The following is a 16,682-nucleotide window of genomic DNA, read 5'->3' as shown; positions in this document are numbered from 1 at the left end:
CGAGTAGGTTGTAAAGACTTAGATATAATATAATATTTATTTATTTGAGCCTCTTCACTTTGTAACATACTCATAATGAAATTGAATTAAATGACATCATTCACACTATACTAACTATATAACGATAATAATACTGCGATTATTAAATACTACTGCCCACTGGATGGCAATAAAGCTTGATGTTCCCGTGGGGACGCACAGAATGGGTAGGCACAGCAGCCACGCAACACAAGATAGTTTAAGCGACGACAGTTAGGAGGATTATCCATCTTGCTTGCGAAGCGCCTACGTGTGAACGTAATGTTTTAAGTTTAAACATTATATTATACGAGGTTGCTTATTTATGATGGTTTAAAGACAAAACGATCTTTAGATAATTACAAATGATTGGAATGTAGAGGAAGCTTTAATCCGAAGTTAAATCAACGTTGGAGTAAGTTTATATTTATAGGGGTTAGGAGATGGATTTGTCACGCATTATTGGCATATTGATATTTTGGGGGTGTTTTTATTCCTTTGAAATTGTCTATTGAAACCCACGCTGCTTTTCCCACTAGTTTGCCTTTTTATACGTATAACTTTTTATTTTGTAAAGAGAACTGTAGAAATGCATTTTCTTGTGAAAAGTCCTTGCTGTGTTTTGGCTAAATAAATATGAACTTGAATTGAACGTGCAATAGTACTAAAACATTTAAAATGGATAATGCACGACACGTGATAGGAACTCACTGAATGAATGGTACTAATTTGATTGCTGCTAATAAGCCGTTAAGTTAAAATTAACATAGGTCAACATCACTATCAACATGAGAGAAGTGAGGTTTATATTCAAAACTCTTTAATTTTCAATTTAAGCGCACATAGTGTATTAAATGTGTTTGAAATGCACTGTATATTTAAATCTATGGCTATTAAGCCGATATTATTCATAAAGTAGGTAATTTTTTATCAATAAATTTAATGTAAATATATGTATAGATGTAGCAATTAAAGTCAATATAAATTATATGTATACGTCTAGTAAAGCGTACCGTATGCTATTCTATTAATGAAATTCCAAAGTCAATTTTAAAGCGATATCTGACTTTCACAGTGTTTATTGAAATAGTTGTATGAGTCGTAATGCAACACTGTTGAAGGATAATTGATTGCACCAAGTTGTAGCAATAGCACAAGTTTCTTCTTTTATGTAAAGTAATGTGGCATGTACTAGGCCTACCTACTACAGGTATAGCCACTCTATAACGCCCTAAGTACATGCATGGTCGGTGTCCACCGTCATTAGATTAATTATGTACGCGTTTACGCGCGCTAAACCAATTACCCAACGCAAAATGCGTGTAACTTTAACGTATGTGCATTATACCTCTCAACTGAACGTGCGCAGAAATACTGTAGTTTTTTTAATGTTTTCTTTCAATTTCTTAGTGGGACTATAATAGCCTTCAGGTAAATTCTTATATCATAATTCATTTTATTATGAGTTATAGCATTATTTTGCACATTTTAGGCCTACGGTTTGAATCATATATAATAATAATACGATGTCGCGTAATTCATTTTTCACCAACGTACGCTATGTTATAAGCAGTTTTAAATAGTGTTTATTTCAAATTTTTCAACCTTTGCTTTAAGCGTGGTTCCCACTAGCGACGCAACGCAAGGACGTAACGCAACGTAAGTGATTTGACCAATCACAAGCCATAGATTATTTGAACAGTGGCTTGTCATTGGTCAACTCGCTTGCGTTGCGTCTACGTCCTTGCGTTTCGTCCTAGTGGGAACCACGCTTTAACGTGCTTTTTACCTTTTCTTTAAAATTGTAACGATTTCAAGTTTGGAATTTTTAACGGCGTATCACCAATTGTCAACTTGACAATACAGTTGGCCTACTGAGAATCGTCTAGGTATTAGAACGTTGTTTTCTGCTGGCAGATACGCATTATTAACACATTTTAACTCCTTAACTGCTACTAATCTGTATATGACTTGAATTTAGATTAAAATAATGTGTACACGTATTTGTGATTTTATGGCATGTAAAAAACGGACGGATAGCCAATGTTATTTAACTTTACGAAACAGTCCCCTGATGCAGACAGTTCGTCTACTTACATTAACAACGTACATTTTTAAAATGTTCTGAATGACTGAATGCGTGTCGCTGACGCTTTTCTTGTGTGCGTGTACCCACGTGTCTGCTTGCATTGAAATAAAGTTAAGTTTAGCGAGGTCAGCAAACAAATCGCCGTGTAAGTGAGAGGTCGTTGGTTCGAGTCTCAGGATGATCATGAATATTTTAAATGGCAGATCTATAAGTATTGACGCAGAATTAACAAGAGCTTCATATTGTTTATACGGTGGTTTCATTTCATTATTTCAGTTATTTTGATACATAAACATATTATTATTATTATCGAAAAAACAATAGGCCTCCTTTGATATTTGTAGATTCATCTTTGATACATAAACAAATTATTATGATAGTGATTGATGCTGTTTAGGCCTACCTATATGTTATTATCAACAAATAAAGCATATAATAAGTAGACGCTTTAGCTTTGTACTATCTCTTCCATCTCGAGCAATAGGCCTACTTTGATAATTATTGTAGATTCATATTTGATACATAAACAAATTATTATGATAGTGATTGTTATTCTCAACAAATAAGGCATATAATATACGGAGACGCCTTAGCTTTTGTACTATCTCATCCATCTCGAAAAAAACAATAGGCCTACTTGTTAATCACCATTATTTGGGTCGGTTTTTTTAGAAGTGAGTGGACGTATATCGATTAGATCTCTGCTGTACGCTCGAGAACTACTGCGTGTCCAATCGAACATTGAACCATACCATGAAAGCCCCAGTTGAATTCGAATCGCAGTTGATGCGCATTTTGTTTTCTCATTCTCACAGATGTCTTCGCCTTCTATAAATTAATTTCCAGTAAATCACTGGACGATTTAGAGCCAACGAATTGTGTAGTGTAGGCATATTAAGTTCTGTCTACACTGTCTAACTAGTTTAACAAAAAAAGTGTGATGTGCCCAAAAATGGGAGTGATATTCCCAAATATGGTAGTGATATGACATCATGTGTCCATATATAGGCACATCACATAAAATTTGATAGTGTAGACTTGAGACTTTATACTGCTATCATTATTCTTTCCCTGAATTCTTTCATTGTGATTACACGTCTATTCAATCTCACCTGAAAGCCATTGATTATTAAGAAATCGATTGAAAATACATTTAGATACATAATTGCGTCATACGTTATCACGTGACTTTTTACAGCGTATTGATTAATGTTATCAGTTCAATACCTTATTTTAACCTTTATTGAAAATAGATTGGAATATTTGATTGAATTACAACGCTATGCACCGTAGTTAGCTGAAATAACTTTGCGGCAAAAGATATATATTTCTAAATTACATCACAGACGAATGCTATCGAATATGTACATTGCCACGGGTAACATTTCGACATATTACATTTTCGGCAAGATAAATCATTTTACGTTTCCAAGAACTGTTCTTTTTCATAAAAGATATCGTTTTGTTTTATTGATATTATGTTTAACCGTATAGTTGTCTAGCTGGACCTAATCAACGAAATTAAATAAGACTCTAAGAAGCCTGCGTTGTTAACATTCATTTTGCTTTATAACAGGTTAACGATTGCCATAAGAAAAATCAGTTTCATGTAACACAACACATTTCGAAGGGCATCCATCAGAGCAGCTACATACTAATATAGTATATCTTTCCATTAACTTGATTATTATAATAAAATAAAGAGCACCAGAAAAAAATAGTGAGGGAGGAAAGACGAACATTATGAGCATTAGCTTCTAGTCTGGGTCCCAGGCGTAGTTTTCACTTAATATTAGAAAAAAGATAAATATTTTGGCACATATGGCGTTTCATACGTATACTACTTGAGCTTGTATTTTCAGACATCGAAAAGTCGACTGGTGGACTAACATAAAAAGACAATAATATTGTTTCTCCTGGTTGGTTTTTGTTGAATTATCTTGTTTTGTCTTTTTACCCGATTTCCGCTGTCCCTTTCTCGTGTCCCCCAGCAGACCCAATTTGTAATTTAGTATCTTCATGGGACCATGCCTTCTTCTTGCCTTTTATTTAATTTTAAATTTGATCATTTATATTTATGCATATATAATCCTCTACGTGTTGACTTGATACAAGGCAAAAGTGCTCGATACAAAAGCAAAGCAAAATAAATAAAAATTGATTCTTACAATTTTCTGTTTCATCAAGGTAATAAAAAAAATCATTTTTATACTCGTGTTAAATTGTCAATATTGTTACGATGATCAACACGTAATATACTTACGTAATATATATATAAATATATTTAAATACTAATTTAATTCGTACTTACATATACGTGTCAACATAGATGCATCTACAACAGCTGTTCCCTATCGCAACTTTTCTCATTTAAAATATTAATGAATGGTAAACAAATTGCACTGGGCCTATATTTATACATATTGCTGCTTTTGCTAGAAAAAAATACATCGTCATGTTTGATTACAAATTATGAGCAATTTATTTTTAGTGCGCGCCATACTGAAGCATCTGTTGGAACGTCGTAAATGCGTTTGCAGATTAAAATAACACATAGACGGAATGCAAATGTGATAACGATGATGTTATTAAGACCTATTGTTATCAGACCTATTATTAACCCTATATTATTATATATTATATAATACTTATTATCATCATGGCGTGGGAACCAATCTTTACATTGCGCTTACGTCCTTGCGTTACGTTCTAGTGGGAACCAATCTTTACATTACGCTTACGTCCTTGCGTTGCGTCCTAGTGGGAACCAATCTTTACATTACGCTTACGTCCTTGCGTTGCGTCCAAGTGGGAACCAATCTTTACATTACGCTTACGTCCTTGCGTTGCGTCCAAGTGGGAACCAATCTTTACGATGCTTTACATTCTTGCGTTACGTCCACAATGCTTGGTTTCCACTAGAGACGCAATCAAGGACGTAAACGCAACGTAAGCGAGTTGACCAATCACAAGCTATGGATTATTAGCACTTTCGCTTGTAATTGGTAAACACGCTTGCGTTGCTTTACGTCCTTTTGTCTCCAGTGGGAACCAAGCTTTACATTGCGCTTACGTCCTTGCGTTGCGTCGACCTAATGGGAACCAATCTTTACGGTGCTTTACATCTATGCGTTACGTCCATACATTACATACGCTGTTACGCATACGTAATAATAAAGAAATTCCATTTTTTGCATTTGTTAAAGCGACCAAGTGAATAAGTAATTACTGTAAATATTATGTGTTACGTGAATATTTTGAGAGAGAAAAAAAATGTTGCCACTGTTAATATAACTATATACATTACGTCACACTCCCAACGATTCGATGTGACATATATTTTCGAGACATCGGATCCGTTTCTTAATTCACATATGAGTACCGCCGCTGTCCAGTAAACGATTCGTGCAGGAGTCGATATCAACTTGAATACAACCGGTACAGTTTGATCTCTTAAAACAGTACGATATAGATGTGTCTAAGATAATAGTGTAATCATATCAACGCAGTATACAAGATACCCTTCAATTTGGAATCATACCACAACCTACATTTTAAATTATTACATATATTGTGGCTTTTGACCTTTTTGTAAATATTTAATATGAGTTATGCAATCGCTTTCCTAAACATATGTCACATGTAACTCTATATCAGGCCTGCTCTACATAGAAGCATTATTCGATTCGAATTCACAATGGAATTGTATGTCATTATCTAGTAATCTATAAGTGGAATTATTATGAGGGCGATATTAACACTCAAAACTGACGTATACAGTGATTGATCTGGCAGATGACACGTGTTGCACCTGTATATCACCTGGATATGTTAATATTTAGCTTGGTAAATGGTCTTTTATCATTCAGCGTATTTCACTTTCGTTTGTATACGTAATCAGTTATTACTTTGTTTTGTTCAAATCCTTCTTCATGCGACTAAGAGAAGAGTGAAAAAAGTGTAATTTCACTCTTCCCTGATGCAACACAGTTTAAATATTTTACGGAAGTTTGTAAAGCTCTACGTTACGTCACTGCGTCAATTATTACGGTGATTCGTTTCTCGTTTCTACGTTTCAACCAATCAATCAATTGTTGTGTAATGGCACTAGTTACTCTTCGTTATGCGTGATTAATTACGTAATGCACAACGGTGGAAATGTAGTAGGCTGGCTAGCCATTGTTCATTGCTAGTACCGGAAGATTGGCGAATGATTTTTAACAGGCAATCGTTGAAGTAAGAATGCATTTAACTTGATGTTGTGATGGCTTCAATTACCGTATATAAATATGCCTTATTTACGCACAAACAAGATATAATACAATGTAAGTTCATTTTCTATCTCTTTCTTCAATATCCATCCTTCTTTCATTCCCCATCCCATAATAGTCTTGCCAGGAACCTTTTGCCAAATTTGTAATTGTGGCACTACAGTCGATAATTCTGTACCCGTTGTATTGAGATCCCATCATGGCATAATAGTATTAGTTGCAAAGAAACAATGTTGTTTATACCATATACCAATGAGACATTGTTGCTATCGGAACCAGCCTTTCGTATGCTATGTCATGATTGGCGTTGTCAAATATAAATAAAAAAGTCTGCAGAAACAACGTTCGTCAAAAACGTGTTGATTAATTATCTTATATATTTAGACCAAGTAAACACTGTTGCATATTTTCCTAATACCCTAATGTTTAAAATTGTGAGTATTTCAAGTATGCGCGACAACATCGATGCCTAAATCCTCTAGTAAGCCCTTTTTAAACAAACTGAATAAGACTTAATTAATTGGGTTATAGGTACGGTACCGAACAAGGCCATATACATGGCTGCAGTCGCGTGCTCAAGTTAGTGTTTACCGACCAACCGACCGACATAGTGAGCTGTAGAGTCGCGTTGCACGCCACTAAAAATAGCCACCTTTACCTTTTTCTTTTATGGGTAACTCCATTTTTAAAAAATTCACACGTTTTCTTTTTTTAAAGGAGGACCGCACCTCCCTTTGACATTGTATGCCTATGTTATCCTTTATAAAACAAACAATAAGAAAACTATTACAAACTACATAAGTTAAAGATGAGTATCGTCAATATATTGCCATCTAACAGACGCTCAGGTAACAACATTATTTAACAGAAGGCAATGATGAAACGATAGACAAGATAAATAGAATAAATCCCCTGTAAAAACATGAACTAAAATCAACTATGATAATAACGTGTTTTGGCAGCTGCTGTGTAGTAATCCTAATGCGTCGTTCATGATCCAAGGGAAATTAAAAACAACAATATAGGATGTACTGCCAACAGTATATCATTTTACTTTAATGATATCGAATGTACTGTATTATAAATGTGCATAGGCCTATCTCATACCCTTAGTTTTGGTACATTCAAAATTGAAGTATAAATTTACCATGTTTCCGCCCACAATACTTGCGTATTTCTCGATCGCGTAAAATTCTTGATCTGCTGCCCCAGACAAATGTACTGAATGATTATTAAAATTATTATTTTAAAGCTATGTCTACACTATCAAATTAGTTTGACAAAAAAAGTGTGATGTACCCAAATTGGTAGTGATAGTCCAAATATGGTAGTGATATTACATCCATATATGGGCACATTTTTTTTGTTACATAAAGTTTGATAGTGTAGGCAGAGCTTAAGGATAAAAAGAGAAGCCTACTACATATTATTACAAAATTGCGTTCAAGAAAATCACCTTTTATTAATTGTAATCGGTTTATTTTATCAATAAATTAGGTACTGAGGTATCTCGTCGTAAATAACTAATCAACTGAAGCTATTACAAACCTGTCCAAAGACATATGTTAGTTGTTCATTTATTACAAAAATCAATACAGGTGTGCGGGTGTATTGCTTATATTTGCATTTCATCAATACGATGACCGGGGTTCTGTTTCGATTTTAGTTTCTATATAATGAATAAGGTTGGCACTGATTGTATATTATATATATAATAAATAGGATGGTATCATATTCCTTGTATAGTAAGGCGCTAACAGTTTTTAAGAAAATGGCTTGTCTCATCGTATATTAGGTGGAGAAAGATAGCGACTTAGGAGGTACGGTTAGGACAGTCGTCATTGTGGTACTGATTAAACACTTGAACATTGTTTATCTGTCAATAGGTGGATGACAGCCTTGAAATTAGAATCATGAGAAGAGTACTCCAGCCAGTATTGACAATACTACTGCAGCTTTAGTTGTGTCCGAAGAAGGCAAGCTTGGAATATAATTTGCATTTCAGCCTACCAACTCGTTGTGCTTAACTAACAACTTCTGTTTAAAGGAATACTTTGGGTAGCTTCTCTCAGAATTGGAACTTATACGCTCCTTTTATTGGAATCATAATATTTGTATCGCAAAGACGCATTATCAGTGAGTACCGTATTTATTATTCAGGCGCATTAAGGCCTAAAGCTCTGTCTACACATAGGTCTACACTATCAAACTAGTTTGACAAAAAAGTGTGATGTGCCCAAATATGGTAGTGATATGACGTCATCGTATTCATATATGGGCACGTCACGTATTTTTGTCACATAAGGTTTAATAGTGTAGACAGAGCTTTAGGCTGCTAAGCTACGGTACACGTTTTTAAATAACAATTGTAGTTAAAATCGTAGTAACAAATCATACACTAAATATTCAAAGAAAAACCACGCCTTATTTTTCATAATATGTGCTTTAGATGACCAAATATACTAACATTTCTAAACTTTATGAGCGAAGTTTTCATTACGCCGTATGACAAAATTAACATTCGTGTACAGTAGAATTGAGAATAGGAGCTTCGGGAAAACAAAATATTGCAGTTAGTTCTAGCATAATAGTTTTATTGAACGTAGTCCATCTGTTAAAAGACATTAACACCATTAAGTGACGTGAAAACTTTAAGCAATCTAATTCCATCTTAATAGTTTTAATAATTTCAAAATGACATAGATAAACACCAGTATATTATTAATGGAACAAACTAGATCGATTTTTCACTTGATGAAACTTTCTGCTTCAAGTTATTCAAGTGTTAAATTGTATTATAGATAAATAACTTCCGAGATTTGAACCAAGGCCCTACTTCAAGCGTTTACACATTTTTAATCGCGTGCGTACAACCCGACCCTACAGCTCACTATGTCGGTTGGTTGGTCGGTAAACACTAACTTGAGCACGCAACTGCAGCCATGTATATGGCCTTGTTAAACCCGATTCCACCAGAAAATTATTTAGATAAATTTAAATAATTCCTCCATGTTAAATTCCTCCATGATAAAACCAACGTAGTGTTATCTTTTTTTTCTTCGTTTTAAAACAATAAGTAGATACAATGCCATTAATCGCAACAGAATAAAAACAAATACATAAAATACAACCAGAACTAATTCGATATCCACTTGCTGCTATTTCAGTGTTGTGAATACACCTGTAAAATAACTATATAAAGTATCTATAAGCTTTGCCTTTCTGAATTAAATTGAAATAATGAAAGAGACAACACTTGATTAAGAGAAGCAGTCGCCTGTGGTCTAACCGTTGCGGCGTCGTGCATATCCATCACAATACACATGTGTCAAACCCCTCCCCCTTCCCTTTCCCCTTAGTCGCATGCAACAGGGACGGACGTGAGTTTCCATATATAATATCATACATGTGTATATGAGGTGTCATTTTGATTTATGAGATATATTTTCATCCCATTATCGTGTGATTTACGCTCTCGAAAGGGGATTCATCATGAAAGATAAGTCAGTCAGTCAATACGGAACCTATCGTGAAATGAATTTATAATTGAAAATGCGGAAACGATTTAATAGAAGTGGAGACATGGATGACATTATGTAGTGACAATATTGATGTGTTCAAGAAGTACTAAGAGAGGCCCTGTATTCAGCACGATGCTATCTCTAGGGTATCCTCAACATCTTACTGTCTGCTATAGTGTGTCGTCACCTGTGTCCATTTGTCGTGGTATTTCTGTAAAAGATATCGATTTTAACGCATGTTCAAATTATGCAAGAAATAAATGTTACTTCGTATAATTGTTTATTACACATAATGTTAGAATATGTAGTACTGTATGCATTAGGTTATTTGGACTTTCTTTGCATGTATCCACTAGCACGGCTTTACTAATATTGAAAGACCTAACGTATAGAAACACAATTAATTGGCAATAATGAAATAATTTAAATTTTGCTGACAAATCCAAAACTAACAGATACTTTATGGTACAAAGCTTAATGGTTTTGTTTTTTTTAGGCTTTGGAATTGTTTGCCTTTCTCTCCGTCTGGCAACTTTCAAGTTGTTAGTTTTAAGGCAGCTTTTCTAACTTGTATTTTTTCTTACATTTTATTTTATTGTTGAGCGCATTTTTTTTTGTATAATGCGATCTTAAGTCAAACTGATTAACATTTAGAAATAGGTAGATTATAAACGGCTAATGTGTAATGAGTGCATTATCATTTTCTTTTATGCTTAAAATAATGCTTATTTTTGTCTTCAATCAAAATATATTAGGATAAAATACTTCCCCCTTGTTTGATCCTCTTTAGTTGCTTTATCGTATTACTCAACAAGTGTTCACTTCTTAGTTTCAGCTTAAAGATGTATTGTCCCCCCAAAAACATGAACAATAAAGATTACTTAAATCAGACTTTGAATATGTCATTTTGTAATGTTAATAAAATTAATCACTTCCGTAGAAAGAAACAAATAATGTTTTCACTTATAGAATGACAAAATAAATCCAACCACAAACCCATTGGCTGGCAGTCAATTTGACCATTTTTTGCTTTAAATTACAGTTTTTTCAGGTAAATACATTTTCTTATCCAAATTTTGGTCAAAACTATTATGTTAAATTAAAATGGCATATTAAAAAATGTTGTTAAGAATTATTTTTTCAGGGGGACAATACATCTTTAACTCAAATATGGTTTGTTTGAGAAATAAATGGATTGATTGATTGTTCCCTTAAATATAAAGAAAGTATAAAGGTATTATTGAATATCCCTATCACGTTAGCGTTCTGACTTTTGTAAAAAGACAATTCGGGTAATACAGAAACCATTACGGTTTATGTTAACAAACGAGGCTGCAATGATGATCTTCTTCAGGGAATCAACCTACTCATATAGTAATTTCAACAACAGGAATCCATTACACACCGACAACTCCATGTAGACAGAATAGTATTTTATAGTAGAATTAACAATCTACGATTCGGATATCGTCTATTGAATATGCTGAATTTTAAATTTTTGCAAATTTATTTGCCAATTATTATACATAAAACCATTATTCAGACTATGCATGACAAAAGAAAAGAATTACGTATTATATTGTAAGCTAGTCTTGGTTTTTAGCCATAAATATTCAAATGATCATATAAAAAAATTCTCCATTACAACGTGCGTAGAAATGCATGCTTTATCCGCATAATGAATAATCTTGTTAATTATTTTAAAACCTAAGCTTACAAGTTAATTGATTTGCATTAATAGTTGTTGTAGAGTTTGGCGCCTACAATATTTACTTAGCGAATTGTACGTATGTCCCAATAGTCTGTATTTAGTATTTGCATTCTTCAGTATAAAGTTGCTTTCGACCTGTTCCTGGTCTTGACATCATTTCATTTTGAATTATTTAAATGAATTCTACAATAATATCTACTCGTGTTTATAAGATTGATTTATTCTAATAGGGTAAAACAGGTTGATTTTTTATATGGATTGGCTTACGTGTCTTTCTATAGAATTGATATTTATTGAGAATACAGTTAATTCTTCGTTGAGGAGTCACTACGATAGAATCTTCCAGAATCGTTATTTCAGTGTTTTCAGTGTTAAATGGCATCGTATTAATATTGTTCAGTGTATAAGCTTGATACACAAATATTAATAGTGCATAGCCTTATAGGATGAATGCGTGAATGCATGTTGATCCTCAGGAGAAGATACCTCTCGTATTTTATTGAGTATTTTAAGCACTTTGATTATGAACTGGGAGTAATAACAATTGTTAAACACGTTCAATTAGAAAGATCTTTTCAATAAGAGATCACAATATCTCCAATTAATTAGAATAAAGTGTCCGATCATACCTAAATATAAAGATAATAAATGATAGGGCTGGTGATAAACTTGATAAATCCATTAAAACTAGAAACAGACATACGTGTATAATGTTCCTATGTTCAGAGACTGTTACGACAATGTTCTATAATTATGAATTATGCAAACTGACAAAACGATTTTTAAAATGTTTCTAATGCTGATTAAAACCAAAACCGTTCATTTAGGTACCGAAATTTTAATCTTTAACGAAAATTTGGATTTGGTACATTTCAATAAAATGTTCAGTATATGAAAAAAATAGTATAGCACAGCATACGGTATGTAATACAGTAGATCGTTATAGTACAACACATCAGTTGATGAATCGTATTAAGAGTTAGTTGGTTCACTTTAGAGGTTTTAGGTAAGTATAATAATTGTTAAACATTTACCCCTTTTGTATCAGAAGACGTCTATCATGTTCACCGAAAAATACAGTGCCGTAGACTATAATTGATTGTAAAAAAAAATGAAGAGAATCTGAGATAATGACAAACATGAACGATTATTACATAATAACATGAAAGAAAAAATAGAACAAGCAATTATTGATCAAAATGTACAGCATTTATATAAAATACTGCTGTATAGAATATCATGAATTGTTCGTTGATCAGCCTTGCGTTGCATTGCTGCAGGTCACCAATTAGTTACAACGTGATCGTATCATTAGTAGGCCTAATTCTCTAATGAAATATTAACTATTGTAATCGTAGCTTGAAACTAAGTTAAATTGTATTCACATTGCTTCTAATTATAAGTCAAGATCAACTGGAATAATTTAACACCACTGATCGGCATCTCATCATCATAATCTCAGAATATACATTAAAATCGTTGAATGAATGGGAAGACTTATTTTTCAACTCACAATGTCCTGCTTCACCGCTGTATATAAGTTGATTTATTGTCAATGTTGTTGCGTTCCAAAGGTTTACAGAAACAATAGCAATTTTTATCCCGGAGCTATTATTGATGAGGCAATAGATACTGGAGATCCAATATAATGTATATATATTTACAACATCATTATTACAAATCTAGGCCTACTGTATATACAATTTAACAGATTTTTATGGGTATAACTTTACATTAAAAAAAAATAGGTTTGCCTGTAAAATATTGATTGTGTAGAGGGCGGCGTATTGCGTACTGATAAACATTACAACGCTCGAGTATAATGTATAATGTTCACTCGACAATTCTGCATAGAATAGATACACTTCTGAAAGGTACGATATAGGGAGCTTTCGATTTACGACGGACGATCTATGAATTGATTAGTAATCGGTCGTTGCCGGGACACAGAAACCACCAGAAACCTATGAATTGATTAGTAATTGGTCGTTGCCAGAAACCACCAAATCTGTGTCGAGGAATATAGTGAGGAAGCACGTGCCAAGTTCCCGCCTAAACTTGATCCTTGATCGTCGGTCGTCACGAATCAAATATGTTCCCTAATGTTGTTCCACCACTTTTATTCACATTCATATTATCTTTCATGTCATCACATAAAATCATATTATTTATCACATTTCAACATTTTTGTTAATTCCTAATGTCATTACAATTTGATAAACTTCATCAGTAACTTCTCGAAAAATTTCATCAGGTTTCATCAGTAACATTTTTAAATCTTTGTATTCCGTATTACCTCCTTTTTTCATTAATTTGTTCCCTAATAGTTATTGTGTGTAGGCCTACCATGTTTTACAGAATCTATTCTCTACGATGCGTTTATATTGATGCACAACATTTCCAGTGCTCTCTCGTCGTTGTAATGTTAAGTTATTACACGTCCTTTTAATCAAGACCGGTTTATTTAAAACATCAACATACGAGACGTTAAGTCATTTATCGTATTTCATGAGTACTGAATTTCTTTCAACAATTTCTTTAATCTCCTTAATAATAAAGCAATATTATAGTTTAGGTTGATTTATCCTGAAAGATAAATACTGAGTGAAGGTTACTGTATCTCTAAGGGGTATATACACACTATGAATTTGTTGATACAGCAACAAAAAGTATACATATAATGTTATGTATACTTCTTTTTTTCATATCTACGTTTAATTTCCCAAAGAGGCTCTTAAAAATATGAGTAGAAAGGAATATTATATGCAGCATAGTGTTACTGGCACGTACCCTGGGTATTGGGATGATAAGGTTAAAGCTTACAATCAGATTTTATGTTACTTGTATCTATTGACATTGATATTACATGGAAAAGTAATACTCTTCTCAATTTACCCGATCCAAATATTATAAAAATAATGATATTCTTTCTTCCTTGCGTCTTAAGACGATAATTACAGATTTAGTGCTGAAAGTGCTTCAATATCAAAATTAATTGATCAAGTTCAAATTACATAGATAAGTTGAAAGTTTTGTTTCCCCAAGTCATTATTGTTTATTAATAACTAATATCAATACAAACGTTGATGTATTTCCACGTATTCTAATAATACCACACTCGCACACATTACTTCTATTTTTTATGTGGTCAATACTTCTTTTTATAGGCGACATGATATTTTTATGCCATGTATCTCTCATCTGATTTTTTTTTATCACGGCTATCACGTGTTGCGGGAGATACATTTTGTATCAGATCAAAACAAGATTATCATAATTCTATAAAAACAAAATTTGAATTTAGTGTCATGAAATATTCCAAAGTTGATTTAGTCCTATTTTACTTCTTTTCTGATTATACAATGCAATGAGGGAAGAACTGGTCCATGAATCACCAATATTTTGGAGATTTCTTAGCAATTTATTAAAGGACAACTTTACCGAGAACCATATTTTGACAACGTATTAAGGATGTACATATGATTTCAGAACAATTGCTTGATTTACGATATCACCTATCTCTTGTATGTTAACAACAGAGGTAGATTTTGCTAAGCACACTTGACGTCACAGCAATTTACGGCGACGGCTGTACGGCGAGTGCGAACGGCAATCTCGTAAATCTCGTAAATGTTCTGAAATAATATGTACGTCCCTATTAATCCTCTGTCAATATATGGTTCTCGGTAAAGTTGTCCTTTAAGATGTTGTTATTTTGCATTTTGTTTACTTGTTACCATTACAGTCGACTTTGATGTGGACGTTCAGGTTCACTCAGATCTAAAACTCCGTGTGTGAAAGTTAAAAATACTAACAACCAGAAGCCGCCAGATCCAGTTCGTTAACCAATGCAATATATAACTTAGAATTTGAGCTTTGGCCATGTTTTTTTTAAAATTTAAATATTTCTGATATTCCACCTACTTTCAGGAGGAAGCGAGTGTTTTCCACACCACTGAATTGCTTGTTCGCCACTTAGCAGTTTGGTTGGCTTGGTAATTCAAATGGAAAATGAACCAAAAACAACTACAGTACTATATTCGTGTTATTGGTTGATGACTATGAACGGTCATTAATTTTACGTTAATGTCTAATAATGTTGTAATTTAGATAAATGCAGTTTCTAGGAATAATAACAATACATTTACTGTCATTGTCCTGTAGGCTTGAGTGATATGTGTCGTGGTAGTCCTATTTCTATAGATAAATGTACAAATAATGTACATGTTTCTTCGGCACATTCTTTTGAACACCATATTTAAAGTATTCCCTTGGTCAAATATCGTAATGGTATTTTTTTTTATGAATAAGCACGTTGCATTGACTGTTATTACATGCAGAATCCAATATATACAGTCTTTCAAACAATAATTAATATAGAAATATTAAGAGAGAAGTACGCCCTCAATAAAAACCTTACTGGAACTGCAAAACGATGTACAATTGTTGTGTACATGGTTGTCATGACATCTCAAATTGTATTTATTATTCGTTTTCATTATTAAAACCACTTAGAGCTGACTATCCTTCAGATACAAAAACAGCTACAAATGCATGTCTTATTTTCTTTTTAAAAGGAAACAAATTGAATTATGGAATATATATATGTGGACAGGTTTATGCGAATTACTCGTCACTAACATTCACTTACTAACATCTAATATGTAATACTGTAGAAACACTTGTCGAAGCATATACTTTAAGACTTATATAATATTCACGATCGCACTTTATGGAAGGATTCTACATCCGTTAGTCAGACAATTGAATAAACCGTTATGCTTGGTCCCAATTGGACGCAACGCAAGAAATACGTTATGCGCGCCGTAGGAAATTTGACCAATCATGACGTGATGGATCATCCAAAACTGTCGCGTGATTGGTCAACTCACTTGCGTTGTGCCTACGGTGCGCCCAAAGGTGGAAACCAAACTTTAGAATGATTGTTATGTAGAAGTAAAACATTACAATTAGAGCAGATGTATAGAAACTCAATTAAATTACATGTGGAGAATGTTCAATTTGAAATCCGAGAAACAGAATTGAATCCCGTAGATCATTGCAAAACGATA

General features: G+C 33.3%; 1 protein-coding gene across 4 annotated transcripts in view; it reads left to right on the top strand.

Annotated features, from left to right (window-relative positions):
* The window catches only part of LOC144845845 (uncharacterized), a 48,551-nt gene that overhangs the window by 5,742 nt on the left and 26,127 nt on the right, over window positions 1-16,682 (top strand). The window contains exons 1-2 of one of the 4 annotated variants that reach the window (XM_078703305.1): window positions 5,938-6,432; window positions 8,265-8,514. The exons of 1 other annotated variant lie outside the window; for it this stretch is intronic. The gene's annotated coding sequence lies outside the window, so the exon portion shown is untranslated. Of the gene's footprint in view, window positions 1-5,937; window positions 6,433-8,264; window positions 8,515-16,682 lie in introns of those variants that run through there. 2 more of the 4 variants (XM_078703306.1, XM_078703307.1) reach the window with 2 other exon arrangements.

The sequence above is a fragment of the Antedon bifida genome, chromosome 6, assembly GCF_963402885.1.
Source record: "Antedon bifida chromosome 6, ecAntBifi1.1, whole genome shotgun sequence".
NCBI classification, from domain to species: domain Eukaryota; kingdom Metazoa; phylum Echinodermata; class Crinoidea; order Comatulida; family Antedonidae; genus Antedon; species Antedon bifida.
This window is presented reverse-complemented; position numbering and strand designations above follow the sequence as displayed.